General features: G+C 39.7%; 1 protein-coding gene across 1 annotated transcript in view; it reads right to left on the bottom strand.

The window, feature by feature from the left end:
- LOC126481025 (ribosome biogenesis protein SLX9 homolog) overlaps window positions 1-16,893 on the bottom strand; it is a 75,129-nt gene extending 58,236 nt beyond the window's left edge. Inside the window, exon 1 of the mRNA XM_050104488.1 lies at window positions 16,739-16,893. The gene's annotated coding sequence lies outside the window, so the exon portion shown is untranslated. The remainder of the gene's footprint in view (window positions 1-16,738) is intronic.
- Between the last annotated feature and the right edge of the window lie 3,263 nt (window positions 16,894-20,156).

The raw sequence follows: 20,156 nt of genomic DNA, 5'->3' as shown, positions 1-20,156 counted from the left end.
CATTTCCTAATCTAATTCCCTCAGCATCACCCGATTTAAATCAACTACATTCCATTATCCTCGTTTTGCTTTTGTTGATGTTCATCTTATACCCTCCTTTCATGACACTGTCCATTCCATTCAACTGCTCTTCCAAGTCCTTTGCTGTCTCTGACAGAATTACTATGTCATCGGCAAACCTCAAAGTTTTTATTTCTTCTCCAGGCATTTTAATACCTATTCCAAATTTTTCTTTTGTTTCCTTCACTGCTTGCTCAATATACAGATTGAATAACATCGGGGATAGGCTACAACCCTGTCTCACTTCCTTCCCAACCACTGCTTCCCTTTCGTGCCCCTCGACTCTTATAACTGCCATCTAGTTTCTGTACAAATTGTAAACAGCCTTTCGCTCCCTGTATTTTACCCCTGCCACTTTCAGAATTTGAAAGAGAGTATTCCGGTCAACATTGTCAAAAGCAAGTCTACAAATGCTAGAAACGTAGGTTTGCCTTTCCTTAATCTAGCTTCTAAGATAAGTCGTAGGGTCAGTATTGACTCACGTGTTCGAACATTTCTACGGAATCCAAACTGATCTTCCCCGAGTCAGCTTCTACCAGTTTTTCCATTCATCTGTAGAGAATACGCGTTAGTATTTTGCATCCGTGACTTATTAAACTGATTGTTCGGTAATTTTCACATCTGTCAGCACCTGTTTTCTTTGGGATCGGAATTATTATATTCTTCTTGAAGTCTGAGGATATTTCACCTGTCTCTTACATCTTGCTCACCAGATGGTAGAGTTTTGTCAGGACTTGCTCTCCCAAGGCCGTCAGTAGTTCTAATGGAATGTTGTCTACTCCTGAGACCTTGTTTCAACTTAGGTCTTTCAGTGCTCTGTCAAACCTTTCACGCGGTATCGTATCTCCCATTTCATCTTCATCTGCATCCTCTTCCATTTCCATAAGATTGTCCTCAAGTACATTGCCCTTGTATAGGCCCTCTATATACTCCTTCCACCTTTCTGCTTTCCCTTCTTTGCTTAGAAGTGGGTTTCCATCTGAGCTCTTGATATTCATACAAGTGGTTCTCTGTTCTCCAAAGGTCTCTTTAATTTTCCTGTAGGCAATATCTATCTTACCCCTAGTGAGATAAGCCTCTACATCCTTACATTTGTCTTCTAGCCATCCCTGCTTAGCCATTTTGCACTTCCTGTCGATCTTGTTTTTGAGATGTTTGTATTCCTTTTTGCCTGCTTCATTTACTGCATTTTTATATTTTCCCCTTTCATCCATTAAATTCAGTATTTCTTCTGTTACACAAGGATTTCTACTTGCCCTCGTCTTTTTACCTACTAGGTCCTCTGCTGCCTTCACTACTTCATCTCTCAAAGCTACCCATTCTTCTTCCACTGTATTTCTTTCCCCCATTCTTGTCAATTGTTCCCTTATGCTCCCCCTGAAACTCTGTACAACCTCTGGTTCTTTCAGGTCCCATCTCCTTAAATTCCCACCTTTTTGCAGTTTCTTCAGTTTTAATGTACAGTTCATAACCAATAGATTGTGATCAGAGTCCACATCTGACATAGTAATTTAATAGTTGTGGGTGACTTGAATTCGGTAGTGGGAAAAAGGAGGGAAGGAAACGTAGTAGGTGAATATGGATTGGGGGTAAGAAATGAAAGAGGAAGCCGCCTGATAGAATTTTGCACAGAGCACAACTTACTCATAGCTAACACTTGGTTCAAGAATCATGAAAGAAGGTTGTATGCATGGAAGAAGCCTGGAGATACTGACAGGTTTCAGATAGATTACATAATGGTAAGACAGAGATTTAGGAACCAGGTTTTAAATTGTAAGACATTTCCAGGGCCAGAATTTCCTTCACTATCCGAATAATTTCTTTTATTTCATCATATATTTCTTCAATTACTTCGTCATCTGCAGAGCTAGTTGGCATACAAACTTGTACTACTGTGGTAGGCGTGGGCTTCATGTTTATCTTGGCCACAATAATGCGTTCACTATGCTGTTTGTAGTAGCTTATCCGCACTCTTATTTTTTTATTCATTATTAAACCGACTCCTGCATTACCCCTATTTGATTTTGTATTTATAACCCTGTATTCACCTGACCAGAAGTCTTGTTCCTGCTGCCACCGAACTTCACTAATTCCCACTATATCTAACTTTAACCTATCCATTTCCCTTTTTAAATTTTCTAACCTACCTGCCCGATTAAGGGATCTGACATTCCACGCTCTGTTCCGTAGAACGCCAGTTTTCTTTCCCCTGATAACAACGTCCTCTTGAGTAGTCCCTGCCCGGAGATCCAAATGGGGGACTATTTTACCTCCGGAAGATTTTACCCAAGAAATGCAATAAAGCTGCATGCCCTCAGGAAAAATTACAGCCGTAGTTTCCCCTTGCTTTCAGCCGTTCGCAGTACCAGCACAGCAAGGCTGTTTTGGTTAGTGTTGCAAGGCCAGATCAGTCAATCATCCAGACTGTTGCCCCTGCAACTACTGAAAAGATCTTTGAATTCTTGTGGCAATTTATTGAAAGTGGATGCAGCAGCATACTGCACACCTTTCTGCACAAGAGTCAAGGAAGTATGATACAAAAGCAGATTGGATTCCTGCATAGTATTAACTGGGTCAAAGCCAATTCTTGGGAATAAGCTGATATTGTTAACGAGAAATGGCTATTAAGAATATATATATTGAGAGGCCAATGTCAGAATACCCAGACTAATGAACAGGGGTCGACAAGAGGTTCGCAAACATACACCACTTATTGCCCGAAGTGCCCGTTTCTGAGCCAAAACTGTCCTTTGAGAATGGGAAGAGTTACCGCAAAATATAATACCATACATCATAAGCGAATAAAAATATGCAAAGTAGACTACTTTTGCTGTCTAGCAATCACTTACTTCAGATACCACTCAAATAGTAAAAATGGCAGCATTACATCTTTGAACAAGATCCTGAACATGGGCTTTCCGTGACAGTTTACTATCTATCTGAACACCTACAGATTTCAGCTTTTCAGTTTCACTAATCATATGCCCATTTTGTGAAATTAAAATATTGGGTTTTGTTGAATTGTGATAGTTGGTTGGTTGGTTGGTTGGTTGGTTGGTTTAGGAGAGGGGGGAGGGACCAAACTGCTAGGTCATCGATCCCTTGTTCCGATTAAAATAATTCCACAAGGCTGGGAGTAAAATAATTGAGACATACAGAACACAGCTGGAAGAAAGGAGAAAACCACAAGAATGACAGAAGGACAACAAACACTAAAATGGACAAACTCGGACAAGAAAACCACAGAGAGATGTAAGAAACATGTAGAAGACATCAAAAGAAGAGAGCAGATTACCATGGCTGGCTGACCATGAGAATTAAAAGGAGAAGCCTGCCACTCTGCAACACATTAAAACCTCCACCCTAAAAGCACTAGGGTGGAGGACACAGAGGGACAAAGGACATGCGCTAAAACTTAGATCAAATGATAAAACCCACCCTCACGAATAAAACATAAAACTAAAGCTGCTGTTGAGGCATTGGTGCCCAACACCGAAGGTAGGGTGTTGGGAAAGTTAAAAGTCCACTGGTGAGTGGCTAAAAGTGGGCAGTCCAGCAAGAGGTGGACGACTGTCATTTGTGAGCCACAGTGTCACCGAGGTGGGACCTCGCAACGGAGGAGGTAACCGTGTTAGCCACATACGGCCAATGTGGAGCCGGCAAAGGACAACTGATTTCCTGCGAGAGGCCCGCACGGAAGACTTTCACACATTCGTAGTCTCCTTAATGACATGCAGCTTGTTTTGTGTACCTGTAATGCCACTCCATCTCCCAAAGCCAAAAAACCCTGCAGCGTAAGACAGAATGCAGGACAGTTTTGGAGATGCCCATCTCCAGGAGTGGTTTCCGCGTAGCCTGTTTGACCAGCCTGTTGGCAAGTTCACTGCCTGGGATTCTGATGTGTCCTGAGGTCCACACAAACACCACTGAACAACGGGACACTCCAGGGCATAGATGGACTCCTGAATGGATGCTACCAAAGGATGGCGAGGGAAGCACTGGTCGATTGCTAACAGGTTGCTCAAGGAATCAGTACACAGGAGAAATGACTCGCCAGGGCACGAGTGGATGTGCTCAAGAGCATGAGATGTGGCCACCAACTCTGCAGTGAAAACACTGCAGCCATCTGGCAAAGAGTGCTGTTCAATATGTCCTCCATGACGCAAAGCCTACGTAATGATCAGCCATCGAGCCTTCGGTGTAAACCACTTCATGGCCCTGGTACATGTCGAGAATCAAGAGGGAGTGATAACAGAGAGCTGCAGGGCTAACGGACTCCTTAGGGCCATGTGAAAGTTCCAGAAGAATCTTCGGCCTAGGTGTACACCATGGAGGTGTACCTCGAGGAAAGGTGGTAAGGGGAAGGACTCCAATTCAGACAGAAGGGACCGGACGCAAACCATAATCGTAAGCCCTGACCTGGGGCCGCCAACGCGGTAATACAGACGCACAAGAGAAATATGAATGTGTGCAAAGTAACTGGCGAGCAGTTGTGCACACCTAATCTTCAATGGAGGGGCTCCGGCCTTCACCAGGACACTGGTCACCAGACTCGTTCTGAAAGCTCCCCAGCGAGGCACCGCATATACCACAGCGAGTGAACTTGCCTGCACAACACACAGTTCTGTAAAATTTGGAATAGATGACAGGTCAAATGCAATAATGGGGACCACATAATTGTTACTGGGAGGTGAAGATAGCTCTGGGAATGAAGCTGGAAATCAAGACCAAAATCAGGAATCAAGTCCAGGTTATGGTCTGCACCAAAAGGGCCGGCCATCTGGCGGAAAGTCAGAGGAGGTATGAGGTAGTGAAGAATAGGTTTGCGGCACAGAAAGAGGAAGTGGTGCAGCAAAGGTTGGACCCCCCCCCCCTTCTAACCACACATCTACTCACCAAAGAGTGGTGAGCCCCTGAGGGTGGTGTTTTATCCTTCAGTCCCAAGACTGGCCTGATGACACTCTCAATGCTGTGCTACCCTGTGAAAGCCTTTTCATCTTTGTACAACCAAAACAACTACATCCATTTGCACCTGCTTACTACAGTCAAGCCTTCATCTCTCTACAGTTTTAGCTGATACCTTGGTGCTTCAGAATATGTTCTATCAACCAATCTCTTTTTTTAGTCAATTTGCGTCACAAATTTCTTTTCTTTTCAATTTGATTCAGTACCTTGACATTAGATACTCAATCTACTCATCTAATCATCATGGATTATTTTATAGCACCACATTTTGAAAACTTCTATTATCTTTTTGTCTGCCCTGCCTGTCATCCACTTTTCACTTTCATACAAGGTTGCACTCCACACAGTCAATTTCAGAGATGACTTCCGAAACTTAAATTTGAAATTGCCAAATTTTTCTTCTTCAGAAATGATTTTCTTGCTATTGGTAATATGCATTTCATATCCTCTCTATTACGGCCACCGTCATTTATTTTGTAGCCCAAATAACAAAACTCATCTCATTTCCTAATCTAATTCCTTCAGCATCATCTGACTTAATTCACCTAAAATCCATTTTCCTCATTTTATTTTTGTTCATGTTCATCCTAAAACTATTTTCGAAAGGCTACCTGTTCCACTCAACAGCTCTTTCTAGTCCTTTTTTCTCTCTCTGGCAGAATTACAGTGTAATCAGTAAACCACAACGGTTTTCTTTTCCTTGAACTTTCAATTCCCTTTCCAAATTTCTTCTTGGTTTCTTTTAGTGCCTGTTCAATGTACAGACAGAAGAACAGTGCAGATAGGTTACAATGCTGTCCCACTACCTTCTCAACCAGTGCCTCCCTCTCATGTCTTTCAGATCTTAGAACTGCTCTCTGGAAGAAATCGTAGGATCAGTACTGCCTCACACGTTCGTATGTTTCTTCAGAAATCAATCTGATGTTCTCTGAAGTCTTCTGTAAATAATTCATGTCAGCATTTTGCAACCAATTACATTCTTCTTAAATTGTTTTGCCTGTCTCATAAATCTTGCATACCAGGTGGAACAGTTAAGTCATCTGATTTAAAATTTTGGTTAAGTGACAACCAACAGCTGTTACGTACTTGAGCAAACGCATTATTAATCATCAGCTGTTTATTATAAACAGTCACAGACCATGATCATAGATCAGATGAAAGCATATTTCATGTTCCTTGCGACTCATGTAACATCGTGACAATGAAAGTCAATGGTAAAGCGCAGCATTTACAATAGTTGCACAGTAACTGTGATATTGTGTAATTATTGGAAATGTTGCACTCTACTATTGACTATACACTTCCACTTTGGTAACACTGATGTTACATGAGGTCATAAGGAACCTGAAATATGCTCTAACTTTATCTGTTTTCACTTTGCATCCTGTGATGATGGTCTATAACTGAAGCTGGTACACACATAGGTTCATAATAAACAGCTGGTGGTTAATAACACATTTTCCCCAAGTGCTGCTATACTGTGTTTATCAAGCATCTCAATAATTGAGAGAAAATGTTTTCTTCCCCAGAGGCCTTTTATTGCCTTCAATCATTCTGTGGGTAGTCTTATTCTTCTCACAACATTATTTCTCTCATCTCATATACATCTACTTTCCTTCCCTTAACACTATTTTCAAGTCTGACATATATAAGTCAAATAGGGGAACATCAACTGTGGTGTCACCGCCAGACACCACACTTGCTAGGTGGTAGCCTTTAAACCGGCTGCGGTCCGTTAGTATACGTCGGACCTGCGTGTCGCCACTATCAGTGATTGCAGACCGAGTGCCGCCACACGGCAGGTCTAGAGAGACTTCCTAGCACTCGCCCAGTTGTACAGCCGACTTTGCTAGTGATGGTTCACTGACAAATTACGCTCTCATTTGCCGAGACGACAGTTAGCATAGCCTTCAGCTACGTCATTTACTACGACCTAGCAAAGCGCCATTACCAGTTACTATTGATGCTGTAAACCATGTACTGTCAAGAGCGATGTTCACCAATTATGGATTAAAGTTAATATTGCAGCAGCTACGTACGTTTTTTGTTAGTCTCATTTCCTTGACCTGTTCCAGACCTCACGACAGCCTGCGTGAGCTAAAACGCGTGCCTTTCGGCTTCCTCTCATAGTGGGTTGGCTGTCTTGCCAATCCACAACATCAACAATGTAGGGAAAGACAGACTGCTACTTACCACAAAGGAGACATTTTAAGTTGCAGGCAGGCACAGTTAAAAAATGCTTACATAAAGCTTTCGGCCACAGCCTTAATCAGCAAAAGAGAAACACCATTCATACACACAAGCAAGCACATCTCATGCACACTTGACAATCAGCTCCAGCATTCCAGTTAAAGATGCTGGAGGTGGTGGTCATGTGTGTATGAATGGTGTGTGTTTGTCTTTTGTCTTAATTGTGTGTGCCTGCAAACTTAACATGTCTCCTTTACAGTAAGTAGCAATCTATGATACAGAAGTCATTAAGATATCAACTGTACTTCCAGAGCAGTGAAAACAATTTTGCAATAGCAGCAATAAAAATCAAAAACTTAATTATAGCTGCTGTATAGGCCTCCCATTCCCCATCAGAAAATTTAGCATAATTTCTGGAGAAAATGGAATGGTTCTCAAACAAGGTAAGTTCTATTAGGTCTTCGGTATTCTGTAATGTTTACTTCCTTAGTCCGCCCCCGTTAGCTGAATGGTCAGCACGACAGAATGTCAATCCTAAGTGCCCGGATTCGATTCCCGGCTGGGTCGGAGATTTTCTCCGCTCAGGGACTGGGTGTTGTGTTGTCCTAATCATCACAATTTCATCCCCATTGATGCGCAAGTTGCCAAAGTGGCGTCAAATCGAAAGACTTGCACCCGGCAAACTACCCAACAGGAGGCCCTTGTCACACGACATTTACATTTTACTTCCTTAGTAAATGTAAAGAGTAGACCACTGTATTGAACTTCATCAGGCCATACAACTTTACTGTTACAGCAAATCTGGATTGACAGAAGCATCTGATACCATGTCACCACCAAGCTTCCACCATTCAACCTAACACAGACCTCAAATTACACTGTCACCACAACCTATAGTCCAAAAACTACTAAAGACACATAAGAAATACTGCCAGTGTTCTGTTCTCTTTCCTTTTGTGTGTTTATGTCGTCACAAGGCACACTGTCATTATGTTATGGGACACACCTGACATCCAGTATCCACAGAATCAATCACCCTATAAATCTTATAACAAGGACCAATCAATCAGAGATGGGCCAAATACTGAGTGATATACTGAAACCCCTATTTTACATTTTTGTGCAGCCCAGTCTTAAAAAAGAAAAAATTGAGGAAAATTCAGACTCGAGGAAAATGCTAAAGCCTCCCAAAATAAGAGCAAAATCACAATTAATTGGCATGTATATGATAAAAAATCACAATCCCCTGCAATACTTCCTATAAAATCTGTCTAGGTGAAGAAAATTAAATGTACTATACAATGTTTGTACTATAATTTGTGGGAACAAATTTCGTCAGTTCTTAAAAAATCACAGATGTGCAACGGCAAGTAAAAACTCATCAAAAAACTGAAATTGGTACCAGGGTACAAGGTAATCGAGCTATTTTCTGACATGCTATGACCACAAATTACACATTCAACACACGCGTTTTTGAGATATCATCCTTCGGGCTCACCCACAAAAAAAGCAAAAGTTGACAAATATGTTGAATTAAACCAAAAACATTACAGCAGCTAAGGGGTTAAACAATAAAAATAAATGTGAACATCTTCTCAATGACAAAATTTGGCACCATCATTGTTACTGCTTAATGCTTTTCTCATGAGCCGCACTTCATATGCTCACCAGCATTAAATTGTTATTTTAGGCTTGATTAGAGAAACAGAGACATGAAATAATGCGTTTACTTCCCCAGCTGCCAATACAAGCTTGTTAGAAGTTGGCTCAGTGAATTTCTGTATACTGGCTAAAATGTAAACGTGAAAGAAAGCTCAAGTGCTACAGTTTTGCAACACGCCCTCCATCACTGGTGCCAGTCTTTACAATCTACAGTGTGTGGTGTGCATGGTCCAAAGTGTATACATGAGTAGTGTACATAGTTGTTGCAACTGTATCATATCAGATTTGAACACAAAAGTCTTTAAAAATGTGCTATTGCAAAACCCTTGTTCTATTTCCATGTGACATCTCTGTGATAGCACATCATCTGCACAAGAAATATATTTGCAGCACTTCACAAAATGTTTTCATGCCTAACTGCACTCCCATTGTTGAAGGACCACTCCCCCTCTTCACATGTCCAGTAGGCAAGCTCATTTTACATGTGTTAGTGTGGTGTGGTGGCTGTGCTGGCTATTGGGTGACTTAACAAGTCACCAGCCAACAACAGCTCACCAGCCAATAAGAGTTCATTAGCCAGAAATGGGTGATGTTCCCTCTATTATGATCAAGCATATTCTTCCACATTCAGTGTTTGAATTTAGAAGGTTGACAATTGATACTGTTGCTGAATACAGCACATCGGAAATACAAAAAGTTGAGACCAAGTTATAAATGGCATAAGAAAAGGTGGTGGCTGAACCTCTTTGTCATGTATTGATTAGGTCCAGAACACTTTGTGTCAACTGTCTTGTTTTTCCATTATCACTGCAACCTAGCAGTAGCTGTATCATAATTGCATGGTTAAGCTAAATGTCGGAAGTTGTGGTGGCAACACTGATCATGGATTACATCAGCATTTCCTTTCTCACGTCTTACCTCACCGCAACTGCCTAAAATATTCCCTTAACTCCACCACCATCCGTGGTACAAACCATCTGTCTTTTGCGTCACATCAAATGTCAATAGGAAGAAAACGTTATGAAGCCAAGCAGGACATCAGGTAGGAACTTAGAATTGAGGCAACCTTACTGGGAAGAAATGCAAACTCAAGGAATGTTTAGCATTGATCTTAAGTGTTTTTCACAGGGGATATGAATTTATGGCATAGAATCACAAAAAACATAAAATTGGAGGGCGTATAATTGAAGTTCCACAGTACACATAAATTCATGTCGTCTATAAAAGTTATACAGAATTCAATGACCGTGAAGCTTGAATATTTAAGATTACTTTCAGAACTATTAAAGAACAGCACGCTCCAAGTGCAGGAATTTTCATCGCGATAGCATAAACTACTTTAATTCATCACCAATGAGAGATAATTGGTCTGCTGATACAAAATTCAGCACTTACAGGTTCTACATAAAGTCTGGGAACACTTCCAATTATTTATTGCACAAGAACTAAACACTGTACAAATGTCATACATACTGCATTTTGAAGAGCCATCCCAGCATGGCAACATCGATTGTGGCAGTCGCTTCCCGTATTCTATCCTGGAGCTCTGCTACATCACATGATAGAGGTGGTAAATACACCAGATCTTTAATGTGTCCCTCATTGAATAGTCTTTACACTACGATTTACAGTTAAATGATGAAAACCCCTATACCCAAATCCCTAAATGAAGAAAAACAATCCAACTATAGCTGACCCCTCTGCAATACACTTCTCTATTAACCCACCCTAAAACCACATATGAACACCCACCCCTGGAGACAACAGCCTCCACCATGTTTCCATAGGATGATCACCCCTCTCATTCTTAATCTTCTCAAACTGCAATTCTTGAATTTCTACAACTACTCCCAGCCCTCTAAATACACCTCTACTAAAAAAAAAACCTTATTATGTACCTCACGACAAAAAGAATAGCAACTCAGGTCACACCTATCAGTCACACTCTTATCGTGCATGCAACAGAATAACAATAACACCAATGGCTAGTTAACAACACAATATCCTGCAAGGCTAACCTAGATTGCTTTAACCAGAAATCTCTAAACAGATCTCCAAACATTACCCCAACACATAAAGTTCTCCGTTCAATAATCAGGACCTCTTGTTAACTGCATCGATGCACCACACTGGTGACACCGAACACACTGGAAAATTACACCGTACAACTTTAAAACTTTGTGGTGGCACCCATATCCTGCACTATCACAGCCAACAACAAACAAACGTTGAATTCAATGGTTAGATTACACCTAAAAATGAATGACAAACACAAAAATTAATTCAACAAATAAATTTCAAAAGAAAAACTAAAAGCCCCCCACCCCAAAAAAAGAAATTGTTATCCAGTAACTACTGAAATTAAATAACCACTTTACATGCAATCAAGAACCTCGAAAATCACCAAAAAACTACATAGGGAAAACTCCACTGCAGCATTACCATCACTTAAAAAGTAAATAAATAAATAAAAAATAAAATGTTGTTGTTGTGGTCTTCAGTCCTGAGACTGGTTTGATGCAGCACTCCATGCTATTCTTTCCTGTGCAAGCTTCTTCATCTCCCAGTACCTACTGCAGTCTACATCCTTCTGAATCTGCTTAATGTATTCATCTCTTGTTCTCCCTCTATGATTTTTACCCTCCATGTTGCCCTCCAGTACTAAATTGGTGATCCCTTGATGCCTCCAAACATGTCCTACCAACCGATCACTTCTTCTAGTCAAGTTGTGCCACAAACACCTCTTCTCCCCAATTCTATTCAATACCCCCTCATTAGTTATGTGATCTACCCATCTAATCTTCAGAATTCTTCTGTAGCACCACATTTCGAAAGCTTCTATTCTCTTCTTGTTTAAACTATTTATCGTCCACGTTTCACTTCCATACATGGCTACACTCCATACAAATGTTTTCAGAAACGACTTCCTAACACTTAAATCAATACTCGATGTTAACAAATTTCTCTTCTTCAGAAACGTTTTCCTTGCCATTGCCAGTTTACATTTTATATCCTCTCTACTTCAACCACCATCAGTTATTTTGCTCCCCAAATAGCAAAACTCCTTTAGTATGTTAAGTGTCTCATTTCCTAATCTAATTCCCTCAGCATCACGCGACTTAATTCGACTACATTCCATTATCCTTGTTTTGCTTTTGTTGATGTTCATCTTATACCCTCTTTTCAAGACACTGTCTATTCCGTTCAACTGCTCTTCCAGTCCTCTGCTGTTTGACAGAATTACAATGTCATCGACGAACCTCAAAGTTTTTATTTCTTCTCCATGGATTTTAATACCTACTCCGAACTTTTCTTTTGTTTCCTATACTGCTTGCTCAATATACAGATTGAATAGCATTGGGGAGATACTACAACCCTGCCTCACTCCCTTCCCAACCACTGCTTCCCTTTCGTGCCCCTCGACTCTTATAACTGCCATCTGGTTTCTGTACAAATTGTAAATAGCCTTTCGCTCCCTATATTTTACCCCTGCCACCTTCAGAATTTGAAAGAGAGTATTCCAGTCAACATTGTCAAAAGCTTTTTCTAAGTCTACAAATGCTAGAAATGTAGGTTTCCCTTTCCTTAATCTTTCTTCTAAGATAAGTCGTAGGGTCAGTATTGCCTCACGTGTTCCAACATTTCTACAGAATCCAAACTGATCTTCCCCGAGGTCGGCTTCCACCAGTTTTTCCATTCGTCTGTAAAGAATTCGCGTTAGTATTTTGAAGCTGTGATTTATTAAACTGATAGTTCGGTAATTTTCACATCTGTCAACACCTACTTTCTTTGGGATTGGAATTATTGTATTCTTCTTGAAGTCTGAGGGAATTTTGCCTGTCTCATACATGTTGCTCACCAGATGGTAGAGCTTTGTCAGGACCGGCTCTCCCAAGGCTGTCAGTAGTTCTAATGGAATGTTGTCTACTCCCGGGGCCTTGTTTTGACTTTCAGTACTCTGTCAAACTCTTCACACAGTATCATGTATCCCATTTCATCTTCATCTACATAATCTTCCATTTCCATAATATTGTCCTCAAGAACATCGCCCCTGTATAGACCCTCTATATACTCCTTCCACCTTTCTGCTTTCCCTTCTTTGCTTAGAACTGGGTTTCCATCTGAGCTCTTGATATTCATGCAAGTGTTCTCTTTTCTCCAAAGGTCTCTTTAATTTTCCTGTAGGCAATATCTATCTTACCCCTAGTGAGATAAGCCTCTACATCCTTACATTTGTCTTCTAGCCATCCCTGCTTAGCCATTTTGCACTTCCTGTCGATCTTGTTTTTGAGACATTTGCATTCCTTTTTGCCTGCTTCACTTACTGCATTTTTGTATTTTCTCCTTTCATCAATTAAATTCAGTATCTCTTCTGTTACCCAAGGATTTCTACTAGTCCTCGTCTTTTTACCTACTTGATCCTCTGCTGCCTTCACTATTTCATTCCTCAAAGCTACCCATTCTTCTTCAACTGTATTTCTTTCCCCCATTCCCCATAAAATAAAATCAATAAAAACATTAGCGTGTGTCACTACTTCCTCCAGCATGCCCTCTACAAACACAATCCGTTTCAAAGCCTCAATGATTTCACACGAAACAACATACTTAAGTCTCTGTCAGATCATCTTTATACAGATGGTTGTGGGGCATCGGCTGTTCAATAGAAGATGTCAAATAAAAAGAAAAACCTCCAGCTGTTTGAATTTCCAGTTGTTAGTTTATCTGAGCAACCAATGTCAGCACTATGTTACGTCATTTCAGCCCCGCTGACCTATGTATAACACGAATCCCACCTATGGTCCAGCCAAAATAAGGGTCAGCATTCAGTGATCGTATCTATAGATTTATTCTCAACACAGCGATGACTGAAGGGATCAGCGTTGTATGAAGAAATCTACGGAGACCAGTCACTGAATGCTGGCACTTATTTCGGCTGGACCAGAAATGGGATTCCTCCTACATGTCAGTCATTGGGCCTGAAGATGCTGTAATGTAGTGCTGAAGCTGGTTGATCAAATAAAATAAATTGAAATTTAAATGGTGTTTCGATTCGACAAAAAAATGGCTCTGAGCACTATGGGACTTAACATCTTAGGTCATAAGTCCCCTAGAACTTAGAACTGCTTAAACCTAACTAACCTAAGGACATCACACACATCCATGCCCGAGGCAGGATTTGAACCAGCGACCGTAGCAGTCCCGCGGTTCCGGACTGCAGCGCCTAGAACCGCACGGCCACCGCAGCCGGCTTTGATTCGACATTCAACACACTTAAGTCATGGGTCAAAGCAGATATGTGAAATTGCAACCTATGACTGATCTGTAATGGCCTTGAAAGAACTAAAAAAAAACATACTCAGCAGGAACAGATCATATCCCACACAGAAAACCAAAACTGATTGTGCCTCTTCCTCACCCATATGAAACTGTGCACTATAATCAGGTGGCTTTTCTGTGAGTGTTTAAAATATCCAAGTAAAAACTACTTTCACAGCTAGTGAGAAAGATATAATGATTATCTGTCAATCAACTACAAATCCTCTAGTTTTATCAATATACTGGATAAAGTAATGAACAATAAGTTGATAAAGTTCATTATCAAAATTAAACCAAATTAATTCCCAGCAGTGTTTAGGAAGTCAGAATTCTATCCACTGAGTTAATTAAAAGGGCATTTACACAGTTTTGAAAGCAATATACACAAAAAAAGAAAAAAACAGTAAATAGCATGCACATTTTAGGACTAAACTAAAGGAATCAACATGATAAATTTTAACACCCTTCACGTTTGTTTCCATCAGAAACAACTTGCTACATAAGCTTATTAACCGTTTCGCGGACACATTTTTTGCATCAGAAAAGATTTTTTTTTTTTTTTTGCTATCGTATTAGAATTGTGGTCAACTGGCTATATTTATTTTTTGATAATTTAATTTTTGTGATTTAGGACCAAAAACTATGCTGGTACACATATCACCACAGCAACTTTGTGAGGTATTAAAACTGTGGTGGTAAATGGATTTCCCACTTCCCCTTTGTGTTTTCTTTTTACCTACTTTATTTAAAAAATAAGTTTACCTACCACAATGTGAAAACAATCCTTGAAACTTTATCACACAATAATGAGCTGATACAGGTCACAATAATGTATATTGCAGAAGTGAAGCAGTGTGTTCCAACAACAATAGTGATCCCTTGACAAACAAAAACTGATCGTTGTAGCAGTTTTCATACACCTGGTGCAGTGTACTAGCACAAGGAGTCAGGCATAAACAGAGGTGGGAAGAAGTATTCCCAAAAGCTTTGGGATACCCCTAAGTTGGTGTAAGTATGTTTCCCAAGGACCACAAATGACAGATTAATTTTGTGGAAAATATACTTCTCGAGCCCCTTCCAGATACTATTTTGGTGGCATCAATATTTCCCAATAATCATTAAAACACCATTGTTTGGTGGGATATATACTTCCCACAGTCCTGAAGGATATATTTCACTACAAACAGAAACTACAGTTGGTGCAGCGGACTGCCACTAAATGCCAGGGGTGTACAGAAGTGATACCACACATTAAACACACAAAGCTGACACTCGGTGCACTGGCTGATGGGAGCAGCTGTAAAAGGGAAATGCCTCTGAAGTTGCTCCCATCAGCCACTGCGCCAGAGTGTCAACTTTGTTTGTGCCTACAGTATTCCTTTAAATGCTGTACAGAAAAACATTTAGTAGGAAGTATATCCCCAACAGGCACCAAAATGGTTCATGAGATCCAATAGGAGGAAGGGCAGCACTGGTTGTAAATTTTTAATCTGTTTACTGTAGATTGATTTTAGCTACTGTGTTGCTATTTTCAGTGCAATTATATCCAAGACAGGATGACTCATCATAAACAGAATCACACATAGTACTCCCATAGACATCACATTAAGAAACAATGACATTTACAATGAGTCATCATGACTTGGATAAGACTGCAGCGAAGATAGCTAAACAGCAGTGAAATCAACCTGCAATAAGCAGATTAAAAATGTACAACTGATGCTGCCCTTCTTCCTATCTTGCATCTCTAACATTCTCCTAACAAAATTGATCTCTCAAGCACGACATCATTTACAAGCTTTGCCAAATGTCAAGTCCTTTAGGTGTTCCTTTCGACCATTCAGAGTCAGTATTACATAGGGACCATCTCTTGCATTTTTCGTAGTTAGTATAGGGCATATTCGTCAAATATTTTATGTTATGTAAAACAATTTTTATTAGTTTATCTTGGAGTTTTTATAATGAAATGTGCGTTATATATGTCGCGAACGTAGACATCGGACTACGCTACGGATAAATCTATTGCCACATAAATTTATTTCGCCTTCACATATATTGGCTAAACCATTACTCATGTAGATTACCACGAAGCAATCCAACTCCGACATCAAATGCTGCTACACAGTGTTCTGTTAGCAGAGCAAGATTTCGATGGGAGACAGTTATCATATATCACATTCTATCCAAAAATTGTGGCGAAGGCTGACAGTATGACGAAGACTGTTCACGCATACACATTCACAACACAAGAGTAAAAGGAAGCTTTCATGTTAACTCAGCCAGTTTATGTGTCAGAAAGGTGCACACGCTATGAGAATAAAATTGTTCAAGAAGTTATAAGACATAAAATGCATTGCAAATAAAAAGGCTTCTGATAAATTTCTAAGAAAATATCTACAGTAGCATATGATATTCAATAACTGAGTTTCTATCATATAGACATGCAAACTCCAGATTGTAATCTACACTGAAACGCATATGATCCAGTGGGTTAATTAAATACACATAATAATATGTAGCTTATATCCCAAACGCAAGCACCCACCTTTTCAGCTACAAATACGATGCTCCAGATGCGCTTGAAGGCAACGTTGTGTATACTTGTTTACCCTACACCTGAGTGAGTAAACAACCTATGAGGATATCGATACCTAAGGCGAGCGAGGATTGCAAAATCTGTGACTTGATCAAAGATTGCCGTGCGTACCGAGGTGCTATGCCCTTATTAACATCTGCCTTTATTTGTATATATGTTACTGTGAAAGTAAGATGATTGGTAAATCATAGAATTAACTGGTGAAACCTAAAACTTACCATCACGTCGTGGTAAAAGGCCGAAATTTGCATAGATTTAGAACTTTTACCTAGAGACGTTCCTAAATCTTAGGATGTACCCATGCCAACTGGTAAAACCGTATTTATTAAGAAAAATGAGCTTAGAAATTTCTTGAAATGGTTAATATTTATTGTAAATTTATGCATTTTTAACTTTCTTACATTCCAATGTGATTATAATGAGCAATATTACATATTAGTGAAAAATGTTGTACAATATGTTAACTTGTAACGTTAATTTTCGTTACAACAAGGCTGACTATTGTGGCATTTCGAATTCCATAATATGGAAAACGATTTACACAAGCATTTTTTAAATTCAAAACTTTTTTAAGCATTTGCACTTTTTGAACCCTTATACTTCAACAAAATATTTTTTGGCAACCGCTTCCTATAGACTAATTTCTTCTTTTGCTACTTCTTCGCCGTTGATAAAATTTTCCTTACACAATGTTAATTGGTTCCTCGTGTACAATGACTTCAGTTAACCAGCTTTGGTACCAAGTTGATGAAATTCATCACCCTGAATATTTATCACTACAGCTATTATAGATTTTGCAATAATTTTTGCCCTGTCTACATCCGGTGCTTTAATTCTCACATTCTGTCCAAATGAAACTTTTGGCATTTTGCTACATGAGGTTGCTTTCATTTTCTTTGCCTGCAATTGAAGACCTTCTTTGGCAGCTTCTCGGATCCGCTTCACTTTATTAACACCGTTGGAAGTTGTCAGCGTCTCGTCACAACCATCAGCTGGTGCCGGTGTGTAGTTGTTAACTGTCATCAAATTCTGTGTCTCTGGTGCTTCCTCACCTGCTGCAGCTGCACTTTTTACCTCTGTCCCTTCTGTTCCAGTACTTGATTCACTCGCATCAATTCATAGCCCATCATTTTCAATTTCCTGTGAGTCAGTGGAAGTTGTGTTTGACACCGTTTCCGAATCTTCTTTTATTAAATCACGTGGAACAACTGAGGTTGCAATGCCTATTTTCATTGGAACCCCAAACATGGCTTCATATGATGAACATCTGATCCTTTCATGCCGGCCGCGGTGGTCTAGCGGTTCTAGGCGCTCAGTCTGGAACCGCGCAACTGCTACGGTCGCAGGTTCGAATCCTGCCTCGGGCATGGACGTGTGTGATGTCCTTAGGTTAGTTAGGTTTAAGTAGTTCTAAGTTCTAGGGGACTGATGACCACAGATGTTAAGTCCCATAGTGCTCAGAGCCATTTTTGAATTTGATCCTTTCATGATAAGCACTATTTTTCATTGCATGCACAAACCACGGCCCTTCAGACCGCTTTGAAGTTTCATTTGTTTCCATCCAAGTTGATAACGTATTTTCGATATCCTGATTTGCTCTTTCGACTGATCCCTGAGACTGAATGTGCCCCAGCTTCCCATGGACTATCTTTATATCATTGCGCAACCCACATAAACTGTGAATGACTTGGTTACAAAACTCTCTACCATTATCAGAATGAAGGATACTTGGGGAACCGAAGGTGGTAAAAATGGCCAAAAGATGATTTGCTACTCAATCACTCCTTTTCGAAGGATAACAAATTTTGTCAAATTATCTTGGTATTCCAGTATGAACTTCGACTTTTTGTCCAGGATTGCCCGCTTATCGATTAAATCAGTTTGGTATCGTGAATTCATTTCACTGTGTATGATAGGTTTCACTACAACACCCCTTTTCAGTGGCGGATTTAAAATTTTTGCACCCTCCCCAAAAAAACATGTTTTAAATAATAACTGTTACCCGATCACTTCACAATTGCCATTTTGGGTGAGAGCACTGTGACCTGTTTCCATACTCTGCTGTTTGTTGTTCTGAAGGACGCTTCAGTGGTCTAGTCGCTCTCAATCAAAATGTAAGATGGTTCCTGAACTGTACTTGGTGTATGGCAGCAGATAAAACAAACCTACAACTGCATTGTGTTAACACATTCTTCTGTCAAAAGACAACAGAAACGAACACAAGGAAAACAACTTTCCTTTTATGGTCTAAAAATTCAGCAAGGCATGTAGGAGACAAAGGATTTCTGCTATACATTCACTTTTAATATGTTCTTTTACACGAAAGCGGTGGAAATTAAAATAAAAAAGTTGTGTTATGACCTAAAAATTGAAGCGAACGTGTCATACATTAGAAATTAATACGCACTTTTACAGAGACACATTCAAAATTAAAATTAAACTGTCGTTTTAACATCTAATAACTAGAATGTACAGCAGATTAAAAAAAACACATTCGGTATTAATACAGAATCTATAGGAAAGCACAAGAAATAAAAATAAAATAGAGATTATGGTGCATGAACTAATAACTAAATATAGACGAACAAACACAGAACTAGATTTGCTATTGCATGATTTTACAGACTAGTATGGAAAAATCATTTTTTTATAGTCTAATAGTTAACGTGTAAAGCATTAGAGTCTGTGTAGCTAGATGCTGCATAGTAAGTGTACATAATACCTTCAATACATATAAGGTCTGGACAGTTTTGTACTTCAGCTACTGTTCTCACCATAGCTCATTCTAACAGTATTAGGAAAGCTTTTACATATTTATCGACAGAACTGAACTACGTTATTTATTAACACTTTCTCATCTGAGTGTACTCTCCGATAACGTATATTTCCGCGATAACTACACATTTCAGCAGATGCCAAGAATACGCATCAGTTGTAATATACTATACAGTATCAGTATGACCTGACTGTACAGCGACCTGGGTCATTCCAGTATTGTTTAGTATTTTCTGGGCGCCTTCGGTCACGTCTGCACGTAAACGAGGTTTAGTTCCGCGTTCTGCCATCAACAGTTGTAAAACAAACAGGTAATACGTAGTGTGTAAACCCAATGAATGTGCTCTACATTATAATAAAAATCACATTACAATTTTAAATTTTTAGAACTAATATGAATAAATAAACAAACTAACCAGTCAGCAAATTTTGCATCTGGTTTTGGCAGCAGAAAACTCGTTGATCGTATCTTCATAGTTCAGACGGTTATCAATTAGGAGATCAGCTTCGATAGGAAGAATGGACAAGACGTTCAGTCCCTCATCAGACAACGTATAACATAGGTACCATTTCAATCGTTTAAGAGCCGAAA

Source organism: Schistocerca serialis, chromosome 5 (assembly GCF_023864345.2).
Source record: "Schistocerca serialis cubense isolate TAMUIC-IGC-003099 chromosome 5, iqSchSeri2.2, whole genome shotgun sequence".
Lineage (NCBI taxonomy): Eukaryota > Metazoa > Arthropoda > Insecta > Orthoptera > Acrididae > Schistocerca > Schistocerca serialis.
Note: the sequence above shows the minus strand (reverse complement) of the source record. Positions and strands in the feature narration are given on the sequence as shown.